The following is a 12,100-nucleotide window of genomic DNA, read 5'->3' on the forward strand; positions in this document are numbered from 1 at the left end:
CAGGCTTTTCAGTTTAGCCCTAGCTCTCCACTGAAGTGCAGACAGATGTTATATAACTGGTTGTGCAGTGTTGCCCCCACTTTTTGATGATGCATCCCTCTTTAGCTGGATCACTGCAGCTACAGGCTTGCTAGGGGCCTTGGTTTCATCATCAGGGACTTGTAACTCCTGTGCCTCTGCACGTCTTCACATACTACACCAGGGACAGGAGACCAGGCTGTGCCTCATCATTCTTCTTTCTCTAGGCCAACTCATGGAGGTGCCTGAGACACTAGTTGAACTTAGGTCACCTGGACACACTCAATATTTTATCATTCTATGCGAGCAAAGCTGCCTTGTCAGTAGTAGGGTAATCAATGAGATCAATGAGGGTAATCAAATAAGAGGTCAACAATTTCATTCCATTTTCATCCTCAGTAGTATTAGGCAGAGTGAAGACTGGGATCTAGTTCAATTACCCACATAGGTACATTTGCTTTTCTGACGCATTTTTTTAACGGTTTGCCTTGTGCCTCCCAGAAGGTAGTAAGAACATCATTCTCTGTGGCCCAATGTATAACTAAGGACATGGCATCCAGGTCCCTGGAAGTCAAAGTGTCACTTTATTATGACCTTTGACCCATCATTGAGTATAATTCCCCCTTCATTATGTACTTGTCCAAGAATATGTGACAGTTTGAATACCCACAAAGGTACCTTACCAGGAGAATCCATGCAAGTTATTTATGGATTTATGTCCAGTTTGCTGAGTTTGTCAACTATGCCTGAGTGCGGTATTGTATCGTATGACTTAGACAGGCAGTATGCACTGATTTCACCTCATTAATTGCCATGATAACCTTCTTAAAGAAGTCACCAGGTTTAGTAGGCCTGATCTTCCATTGACAAAGCCAAACTGGGTTGGGTCTAGTATGTGAAGGTTGCCTATGTCTTTGTTGATTATTTCCATGACAATTAGTTTCGTGGCTTTGCATATTAGACTAGTCAGGGATGGTTAATGTTCCAGTCTTACAAAGTTGGATAACCTTAGCAGTCCTCCATTCTCATGGTACAAAGCCGATTTGAGGATTTACTTGAAAAGTGACTTAAATGGTCCTGATAGGTCACGTATCAAGATATTTATAAGATCCATTGAGACTGTGCTTTTGGCCTCCAAGACTACCGCAAAGACCTGCTCCCTGTTAATAGTGTGTGGGGGTTATGCTAGTAGGTTGTGTTTAGCCTGTGGGGCTATCCTGGCCTTGTAATTGGCCTTATTCTACTTAATTATTCCTCATGTTTCCTTTATAGTTTAATTTGAGATCTTCTATCTTTGTGTGAGTTACCCTTCCTGGTTTTAGCCATGACTTTTTTCGTTTGTTATATACCCTATAAAGGTTAGGATTCCACAAGTTTGGTTTGTTTTTAGAGTTTGTTTGCTTACTTCTGGTAGGTACAGCAGCCTCTATACAGCCATTTACATGGTTGTAGGGTCTGTGTGAATGATTCTGAGTAGGTTCTTGCGTACTCATGGTTACGAGAGGCTTTGAATTTTGCTAAACTGTTGCTTAATAGGATGTAGTGTGCTTTGGAATAGTTGCTAACTGTTACAAGGTTTACTTGGGTTACTGAGGGTGCTTCTTAAACAGCTTGAATCAGGGCATATCAGGCCCATTAGGATCTCTGTTTAACCACAGTCACTGAACCAGCTTTGTCCTGATAAAGTGGAGGACAACAACAGTCATCCTTCTGCATAAAAGGGATCATCAACTGACCCAGGAAATTATAGATCCATAAATCTTGAATAGTCTTATATGTAAGGTCATGGAAAGAATAATCACATACCTGATAAATAATGACAGAAGAAGCCTCCAAACACCAGATCTGACCCAATTTGACATTGTCAAGGGCAGTGATGTTTATTAAATCTGGCTGACGTCTTTGAGAAAGTCAGTAAGGCCATGGATGACGGTGAAACAGTGCATACCACCTACCTCAACCTGGGCAAGGCATTTGACAAATCACCATTCAGGTATTATATATAAACTGTCAAAACTGGAAAAAAATCCTATGTCACCAAATGGATTGCCAGTTTTCTCACTGACAGGCCACATGATGTTAAAGTGGGTGAATCCAAATCCAGCAAGAGGTCATTTACTAGTGGTGTGCCACCGTTCAGTGATGGGGCCACTCCTGTTTGGAATATACTTCTCTGGAGTCATGGCTAATATGGAAGGACTCTGGGTGACAACGTTTGCCAATGAATGCAAGCTGGGGACAATCACTGAATCCCCCATTAATGTAGATAACATTTCAGGAGAGTCTAAATAAAGAGAAATGTGAAAAAATGCACAATCATCCCTGTGGGGAGTCAAATACTCATGCAAATTACAGCATTAATATTACACCCCTAAGAGTAGAATCAGAGGTGAGATATCTAAGGACACAGATAGATTGCAGCCTAAACTTTGACCACCATGTGTGCCCATTGGTGAGAAAGTCCTTCTGTGTGACACAGCTTATATGTAAAGGTATGGTATCCAGATCCAAGGAAGTTATAGCCCCACAGTACTCAGCCCTCATTAGACCAATAATCAGGTTAAACCCACCTCTTGGCATGTATTTGACAAGGGACTTGCAACAGCTGGAGTGAACTGAGAGATTCCTCACAATTAAAATATAGGGGGTTAACAACATCTCTGTGGATAGACTAAAAGCCATATCCCTTTATTCTGTCTCCTAATAAAAATTAAGGGGTGATATATACCTAACCTACAAGGCACTCTCAAATCCAGCTGTGATAGAGCTGCTGCACATCTGGAAGACAAACAGCATGAGGAATAGCTGATCTAGTGATCTAAACTTAGTCAGTGATTCAAACAAAACATGCTGGAGAGACAGATGTTTTTCAGAGATTACCCCTTCTTTGGAACAGGCTCCCTATTCACATTAAACATAGCATTTTCCCAGGCACTCTGCAAATTTGTTTTGGATTAATAGATGGGGAATTGCAAATTCACAACTAGGTGGTGCTTATGTCCAGTGGACAGGGGCAATCTGTAAAATACTCAAGGCATAGGCATCAACCTGTGCCATCCTCTTACCCATATGGAACATGTATTGGGTAGAATTGGGTTATGTTGGCTAGACTTGTAAGCTGTTAGCCTAGGAATCTCCTGTGAACCACTGCAGTCCTCCATTCTCATGGTACAAAGCCTGTTTTGAGCTATAGTTGAAAAGTGACTGAAGTTGTCCTGATAGGTCATGTTTCAAGCTATTTAGGAGGCATCCTGGGATATTGTTGTGGTCCACAGACGCTGTGTCTTTGGCCTTAGTGAATGCCACCAGGACCTGCTCCCTGCTTATAGTTTGGGTGGGTTAAGCAAATTCGTTATGTTGCTCTGCTCAGTGAAGGTGGTACCATTGATGTGTACTGCATTTGAAGTTTTGGACACAGCTGTAGAAGGACTTGTGGTCATCTTTACCTTGTGAGGCAATCCTGACCTCACAATTTGCCTTGTTGGACTTAATTAGTCCTCTTTAGTTTCATGTTTAGTTTAATTAGATTGTTCTTTTTCACTGTGGTTATATACCCTACTAAGCTTAGGATTCCACCAGAGTGGTTGGTTTTTAGAGCTTGTTTTGGGCTTACTTCTAGTAGGTGCAGCAACCTCTCTACTTGCATTTACATGGTTGTATAGAGTCACTGTGAGCAATTTCACATAGGCTGTTGTGAACTTGGGGTTGGGAGTTTTGATAAACTATCACTTAATAGGGTGTAGTTTACTTTAGAATGGCTCCTAACTGTGACAGGGTTTGCTGGGGTTACTAACTTGATTTTGTTTTGAAGGAGATTTGTGCACCAACCTCAGCAGTGAGGATGTGACAGTTTGGGGGAGAGGTTCTGAGGTCTCCTGTATTGGTGAATGTCAAGTCCATTCATTGTTTTTTTTTTTTCTGAAAAAGAAACATCTTTATTAAATGATCACATATGACATTGGTTATCATACATTTTTATAAGTGAAAACAAACTATACTGACACAATGTTACTTGCAAATGTTATACATCGCAAACCATACTGACATAATTTTTGTTGTAGACATTATACATCACTTATAATCTATCCAGTCATTGTCAGTCAAACTTTACATAGCTCATTCAAATCCTGCCTTCTTTTAAATCTTTTTTCCTCCTCTGCATATATTGTTCCCACAATTCACATTTTTTTTATCTAATTTGCTCCTACTCTTTTCTAAAGGTCTCACTTCCAGTTGTTTTATCTCTGTTGCTATATTCACTACTTCTAGTAAACTTGGTTTAAACTTTGATTTCCATTTTTTAGTAATTGCTTTTTTGGCAGCCACCATAATTTGACTCAGCAAGGCCTTGCTTTGTCTGGGCAAATCCAATTTTGTTTCATAGCTCAAGAAATCATTTTTTTAGTTACACCAATTTGCTCACCCAGTATCTGTGACAGAGAATTCTACAGGAAATCTTTAAAGTTTGCCGACTCAATACCGTCACAAAAACTATGTTCCCATTTACCTCTTTCTTTCCCATCACATCTCCAACATTTGCTGTGTACATGTGGAAAAATTAGTTGGGGTATAAAATCATCTAAGTAAACACTTCCAGACAAAGATCCTAAATCTTCTGGACTTTGTTGCATATTTGGGAAAATACATATATCCCTCCATTGTTTCTTTTTTGTGTGAATTGTTTATCCAGTCTATATTCCCAATCATTTCTAGCCTCCTCTGATTGATTCTTATAGTTCTCATGCAATATTTTGTATGTTCTACTAATTATTCCTTTTATAACAGCGGCTTCTGTTCTAGTTTCTACTAAAAAACTGTACCAGTGCCGGTCTGTTGCATAGGATCTCCCGATTTCTTTCTCTTTGCCTATACTCTGATATCAATCCTTGACAGGGAAGGAAATCTTCATACTGCAGTCCAAATAAAGTTTTGGCCTCTTCCCATTCTGTTACCTTTCTCGCTCTCTCTAATTATTTGTTCCCAATACCTTGGTTCTTTTGCCATTTTTTCCAGTAAATTCCAGCCCCCTCTTGTCTATTGTCTGTATCCCTAATTGCAGTAATTGCTTTTGGCAGAATCTTTTTTATCCATTCCCATGTTGACTTAGTTCTTAGAATATTTGCTGCTACAATATGAATATATTATTTTGCATGGCTATTGATATTCTACTTAAGGATCTACATCCAAAATCCAAGTCTCTTCTTGTTTCTTAGCTTCCCCCTGTATAATCATTACCCCTTTCAACTTTGAATTATAGGTTTTTGCTTCTGCTATGTATAGGAACCTTAACTGGGTAGCTCTCAAATACCCTTCAAATTGAGTAATCCCAAACTGCCTTGTTGAATTGGAAGAATCAGCTTATCCCACTTGACTCTTGCCATCTTCCCCTCCCAGATAAAATCCTTCAGCTCTTTATTAATTGTTATCCACAACTTCTCCTGTGGTTGATAAAAATATACCTGACCTGAGAATAAAAGTAAAGGGGCTAAAAACATTTTAACTGCTTGCATCTTGCTGTCCATTTCCATATAACAGAGCTTTCAATTTCACAGTGTTATATTATCTTATGTTTAGTCTCTTCCCAGAAATCTTTAGCTGCCATACCAGAATCCTTTTTAATCCATACTCCTAAGTACTTCATTTTATTATGTCTCCATAAATATGGATATTAATTATAATTAACAATTGTCTTTCAGCTTTTCCCAGTTAGGGGTCGCCACAGTGGAACTCCCGTCCGCTAATGATTGGCAGTGGATTTTTACGGTGCCGAGTTGCCAGCCCAACCTTTAAAGAAGGCACACCCATGCACCTACCTGCATGTCTTTAACGTCACTCGACCGCGGTGAGGACATGCAGACTCCTGAACCAATTCATGTGTGGGTACATTTACAGCTATTGCATTTGTTTTAGCTTCTTTAATTTTATATCCCGAAAAGATTTGAAACTACCTTAAAAGATTCCACAACAGTGAAATACCCTTTTCAGGTTTTATCAGGTATAAAAAAGTATCATCTGCAAGTAGAACCAGCTTTTCTTGTCTACCAAACCAATTATATTCTTGAATTTCTGTGTCTCTAATTTTCTTTGCCAGTGGTTCTAAATGTAGTAGAAATAGCAAAGGGGAAAGAGGACATCCCTGCCTGGTTCCTCAGTTCAAACAGAAATTATCAGAGAATAACACACCAGCTTTAATTTTTGCCCCGATCCCTTGTATATCCTCCTAATGAACTTTATAATTTTATCAGGGAATGCAAATGCTTCCATTGCCCTGCTCATAGTCACAGACAAAGTAAACCAGCTCAGAAGTGGCGATCAGTATATATCTTCTATTTTCCTAGACATGTCAAAGGACTTTAATGCTGTCAAACCACCATAAAGCAGTGTTTCGCCTTTCAGCATTGTGGTGTACCCTGTCTTTATTATTTTTTGGTTGCAGTTTATTGCCTTTAATACTGTCTCCCATTAAAAACTACTGAACAAACTTGCATCTCTAAATCTTTCCCAGTCCACTATCTCATGGTTCTGTAGTTTCCTGACATCAGGACAACAAGCAGTCAAATGGCAAAATCAAATTTCAACTACTTTTTACTATTTTCACCAATAAACTCAGTTCTGCCACTGACTCAGCAAGCATCATACATTATGCCGATGACCCCACCCTCATCTGCTCAGCCACATCCCTCCCTTGTCTCCTCTCCAAAAAACAAAAATCTTTCACAGATATAGAAAGATACTTCAGTAGCAAACAACTCATACCTAACCCCAATGAGACTAAACTAATGCTATTCAGAAATCAGAAATCACATCAGCTCCACTTCTCATTCAACATATACTCCAAAAACAACATTAAAATTGAACTGCTTAAAAATTATAAACATATCACCCTAACAATCAAAAAGGTACATATTAAACTAGGCACCCTGTATAGAGCCAAATCTTTCCATACTCAAACATCTAGACAATCTGCAACCAGAGCCCATCTATTATCCACCTTGTTATATGTTTCCCCTATCTTCACAAATCTAAGAAAATCAGAGCTTAACAAACTGGAGAGCTGCTACAATAAAATAGCCAGATTTGTCTCAAACCACTCACATAGATCATGCCACTGCAGAGCCCTCACACAACTAAAATGGATTGAATTACCTAACCGTATTCTATTAACCCAACTCTCAGTCGCTCACTCCATCATACACCAGCCTGATAAATGGCTTGCACTGAAAGATCTAGTTCTGTCCTACTCTAAAATTAGATCATTGCAATCTACCAACAAATTACTTCTTAAAGTTACAAAAGCTAATAACATTTTGGCGATGCATTCTTAACAAAACAAATTTCACAAGCCTGAAACTCGATTCCCCAATATACATTAAACTTAACCAGCTCATCCAAATTCAGAATGCTACTTAACGAACACCTATCAAATAATTGGCTCTGTTCATGCTCTTGTCCCTGCTGAACACTCCAAACCTGCTTCAATGTTTCCTCTTTAACACATCTATCCTCCTACCTCTGTTTCCCCCTGCTTATGGCAGCAGTAGCCAAAAATTGCTACATCAGCTACCAGCCTCATTATACTACTCCTCTTTCTAAATGATTCTTACTAAACTCTCCGACCAATACTTGTTTCTCCTGTTTTCATTATATAGTACAGGTTAGCCTGTCTCAATTCTATGTCACTGGTTACAAGTCCTACTCTCCCTTCTAATGCTCAACATATATCTTGTCATCTGTCTTAATTACTATGAGCAATCTTTTTTCTACTACCAGGCCATGAAATTTAAAAAATTGATTGTTTGCCTTCCACTCATCTAAATGACTACATGTGATTTTTTTTGTCCAATGTCTCTCTCTACTAATACACATTGTATAATATGAATTTTACTGTTAGAATATGTATGCTATGTGTTAATTGCATGTTTCTTCGATTTTTTTTTTTTATTGTATGCAAAGCTTTTCTTCCAAGGCCTCCACTGAAAACGGGTTTCTATGATCCAGCAGGACCATCCTGGTAAATAGATGTCGAATAAATCAATAAATAAATAAACTCCCTACTTAATCTGTCAATAGCTCAAACTATTGTGAGGATATTGAAAAATAAACATTTTTATGTGCATGATCTACAGTTAGCAGTATTTTGCACTCTACATATACATCATAAAGTATTAGCCATAAAGACTGGATTTACATCATTCTTATTCATTATCCACTTGCCTTTTTTTCATATACTTTTCCCAACTAGAAAGAGAAGGGTAATTATTGGCTGTTTTGGAGCAATGCAGCAACACTTTTCTAGTGCAGTGGTCATACTAAGAAGCTCACCTCATACTAACATACTAATTAATTAACTAAACATCAAACATTATCTATCTATCTAACAATCTATGTTTTGTATGTATGTATACATATAAGCACCTGTTTTCATTCACTCATTGAAACAAAAATTAATGGATGTGCGTTGCTTGTACTGTTACTATGGGCAGCAGATAACTTACAGTGTTCCTATAATATTTACCAAAAGAAAAAAAATCCTGAAGATCTGAAAAGAGGGAGAACAGATGCTCTCAGTAAGTAATAGAGATAGTGGATCTCTCGTCCTTACTTAGTAACAGCATGTCATTCGCAACCAAACCTCTCAGCTGTTTAGATTTTTTAAAATGTTTGCTTCATCTGTTCCTCATAAAATTTGTGATAATTCACCTCAGGCTGTCACTAAATAATGACATGCATGTGAGTTTCAGATTTCATATCCTTCAGAAAATGCATGCTAACATAAAGGCTGTTATTCTAACAACTGTATGCATTTGTTAGGCAATGTTTAAAATCTATCCCTATTTTTATACCTTTACTCCCAGTACTTTAGACTGGTAAGAGTTTCTGAGCTATGTTTACAACCATTCTCTCCCTGCTCAGAAGCATAGCTAGATCAAGGTGAGTGGGGAAATTGCACCAGGAGCAAAGGATTTGGGGTCTCGATTGGCCATCCTTTATCGTGATCTCTATTCTATGTCTTTAGCGCAATACCGGCTTTTAAAAGCCGTTATTGCATTTGCAATGGAATCTGAGTATGTGTGATCTAAACTGTAGCACTGTTTGCTACATTTGTAGCAAGCATTGCTACAGTTTAATAGAAAAAGTGTTTTTTTTTTTTTTCTTAATTAATACTTGAGTGCCATAGTGCTCCGTGCTGGCAAAGTATAAATTCATACTTTCGACTGTCCAGAGTGTCAGAGAATGTCCATCTTTTTGCTTCATATGTTTTCTTTGTTCCTCATAAAATCTGTTTTTTTTTTCTTTTTTTGGGGGGATAATAGATGGCTGAATTCTCTATATAATGATTGATATTTGAGTAAAGAATTCATACCCTTCAAAAAATGCATGCTAACACTAAGTCAGTTATTCTAGGCACTTGTAAGGTTTAGTAAACGTTTATTTTTAATAGAAGTATGCACAGTGCAGGAGGAGGATCTGCGGCAGGGCACAGAAATGGGAACTGAATGGCTGGAGCAGGAAAGTGTCATGCATCTGGGTAGAAAGAACAGCATTTTTTTTTCAGTAGGGGGTGTGTGGGTCTGACTGTAAGAAGACAATCTCTAAAATCTAGTGATCGCTTACTATGGTGATGTGCTGTTGCTTTTTTTTTTTTTTTCCCTGAACTTGAAAAGCTAAAGGTGTGGGGTGCCTGTTTGTGGTACCGGCAGTCAGTGCCCACAGAGATTATTCAGTCATCTTTTGTTTCATGTTATTAGAAGGAGAAGCATTGCTGGATATACAAGCGCCCTGTGCCAGTACCCGGTACCACATTTGGTGTCCTGCAAGTATATATAAGACTGCAAGTGACTTTTTTCTAAAGATTGGGAGCAGACACATGACACTGATTGACTACTCTAGATAGCGCTGATCTCTAGTATTTATTTGAATACCGTTTGCTGTCACTCCAGCATTGCTCTCTAGTAATAATAGCTTTAGTGAGGAGAACTACTGAAGAAAAACTTCCCTGACTATCAGGGAACATAGAGAGCAGACATTTGCTTAATTAGTATAGATCTGCTCATCTAGGAAGTGCCTACTTTACATAGTAATGACTCTTGATGCTGTTATTCATAATGTTGGGGGAAAAGATTAATGGATCGTTTCTGTAGGTGTGTACTTTTGCCACTGGCTAGTGCCTCCACAATATTAAGAATCCTTCCTGTATTAAAATGAAAGAAAAAGAAGATTGTAATGAGAAACATCTGTCCTTATTTCAGTTACTTTGAACCCCTTATTTGTGCCCGGAATGACAGGCATTGTGAGGAGTTAATCATACAAGCCAGCTGCTGCTGCCATCAATCCGATCAATCTCAGACTTCTCTTCTTTCTCTCACACACAGGCACACACACAAACAGACTGTCTCTTTTCCTTTCAGGCATGCAGCATTCACTCACACATGCAGACAGCAGCACATACACACAGTCAGAAATACTTTATTTTTATTTGGTGTATTTGTATTGTACACTCGCTAAACAGCAAAAGCGCTGCTTAGGGAGTGTAAAATACTGGCTGAATGGATACCCCCATTGATTCATTGATTGTCTTGTATGGGATCAGAATGCTCACACTCTCATGCATGCAAACACAGTCTCTTCAGCATTCACACACACACACACACACACACACACACACACACACACACACACACATACATACATATTGCTTTCATGCATGCACTGTTCATTCTGTCTTGCATTGCTCACTTACTCTCATACACACAAACACAGCCTTTTCTGCATTCACACAGACATGTACACTTCTTTCAAGCAGGCATTCACTCACACACATGCAGGCAGACTCAGCCGTACACATACATACAGACTGCAGCACGGTGGATGGAGACCGAGTTAGTACTTGATGCAATAACTACAATCTAAAAATAGGAGAACAAAATCATGAAGATGTGTAAAAATAGGTTGGCAGCTGATTTGTAATGAAAGAACAGGAGAACAAAAGCAACAACTGTATTTTCTGGTAGAATTGCGGCCATAAATGTATATGCATTATCAGTAATTGACTGAACTTACCGAAACACTATTAGCAACTGATTTCTGTGACCAGGCACTTTGCCTGCAGTTTCTCTGAAGGAATTATTGGATACATTACTGTTTTAGTCCGGAAAGAAACAGTGGACGTAATAGAGTTCCACAATTAGTTATTCAGCACTTTATAGTAGCTAATAAGCAGGACAGCCTAGAAAATATCCATGTCACAGTGTGGGAGGATCAGCAGGAGAGGGAACTACTCATTTGACTGTGTCGAAGGTACGTCACAAAGGTGGAGACAAATTGCACCTGAAAGGATGTGATACTAAAGAAAGGTGGATGGGCTTTCCTGCCCTATGCTAGGGAAAGGTATAAATGTAGAACTAACAAACTTCTTTGTGCGTTCTGGTAACTGCTGATGGCTGGGATGAGTTTACAGGGAGAGAAGACTACTTACGGTTGTGCTAAACTGTGGTTAATCCTGGAGTTTTCCTTTAACTGATTGTCAGTAAACATGAGGCAATTTCTACTTTACCTCAGGATGCCTATATCCACTAAGCTGGTAACAGAGATAGTGGGAAAGTTCATATCCATGGCAATATACCCATTTTTTATTGATTAGACAGTAGGAGTCATTGTATTTGTTTTGAGTGTACTCATTTTTTTAATTGAAAATGGTTTTTGCAAAGGATTGTAAAAAACTTTTTCTGAAATAAGCCGGAACCTGAAAAAACAAAAAAATGACCCACTCCTCCAATGTGCCAGATTGCTGCATATGTGTTAGAATAATTTGCGTGTGTATGTATTTGTCATGTCTTTCAATTTTTACCTCAGAATTATGGACAAAGAAAACATATTTAGGGAAAACCTTCCATACTGGGTACTGTTATTGGGTGCTATTAACTCAAAATAATTTCCAAATTTAGGAGTGATGGAACAAAAGTTTGAGAACAAATTAGATGTGTTCCCCAAATTTGGGAGAGCTGAGAGCTGTGTTTCTGCATGTATGTTGAATCTTTATGTTTTATGACTGAAAATTGATTACCTTTTGCTTTCACAAATT

This window comes from Protopterus annectens, chromosome 16.part0 (genome assembly GCF_019279795.1).
Source record: "Protopterus annectens isolate FY-2018-M chromosome 16.part0, PAN1.0, whole genome shotgun sequence".
Classification (NCBI taxonomy): Eukaryota; Metazoa; Chordata; order Ceratodontiformes; family Protopteridae; genus Protopterus; species Protopterus annectens.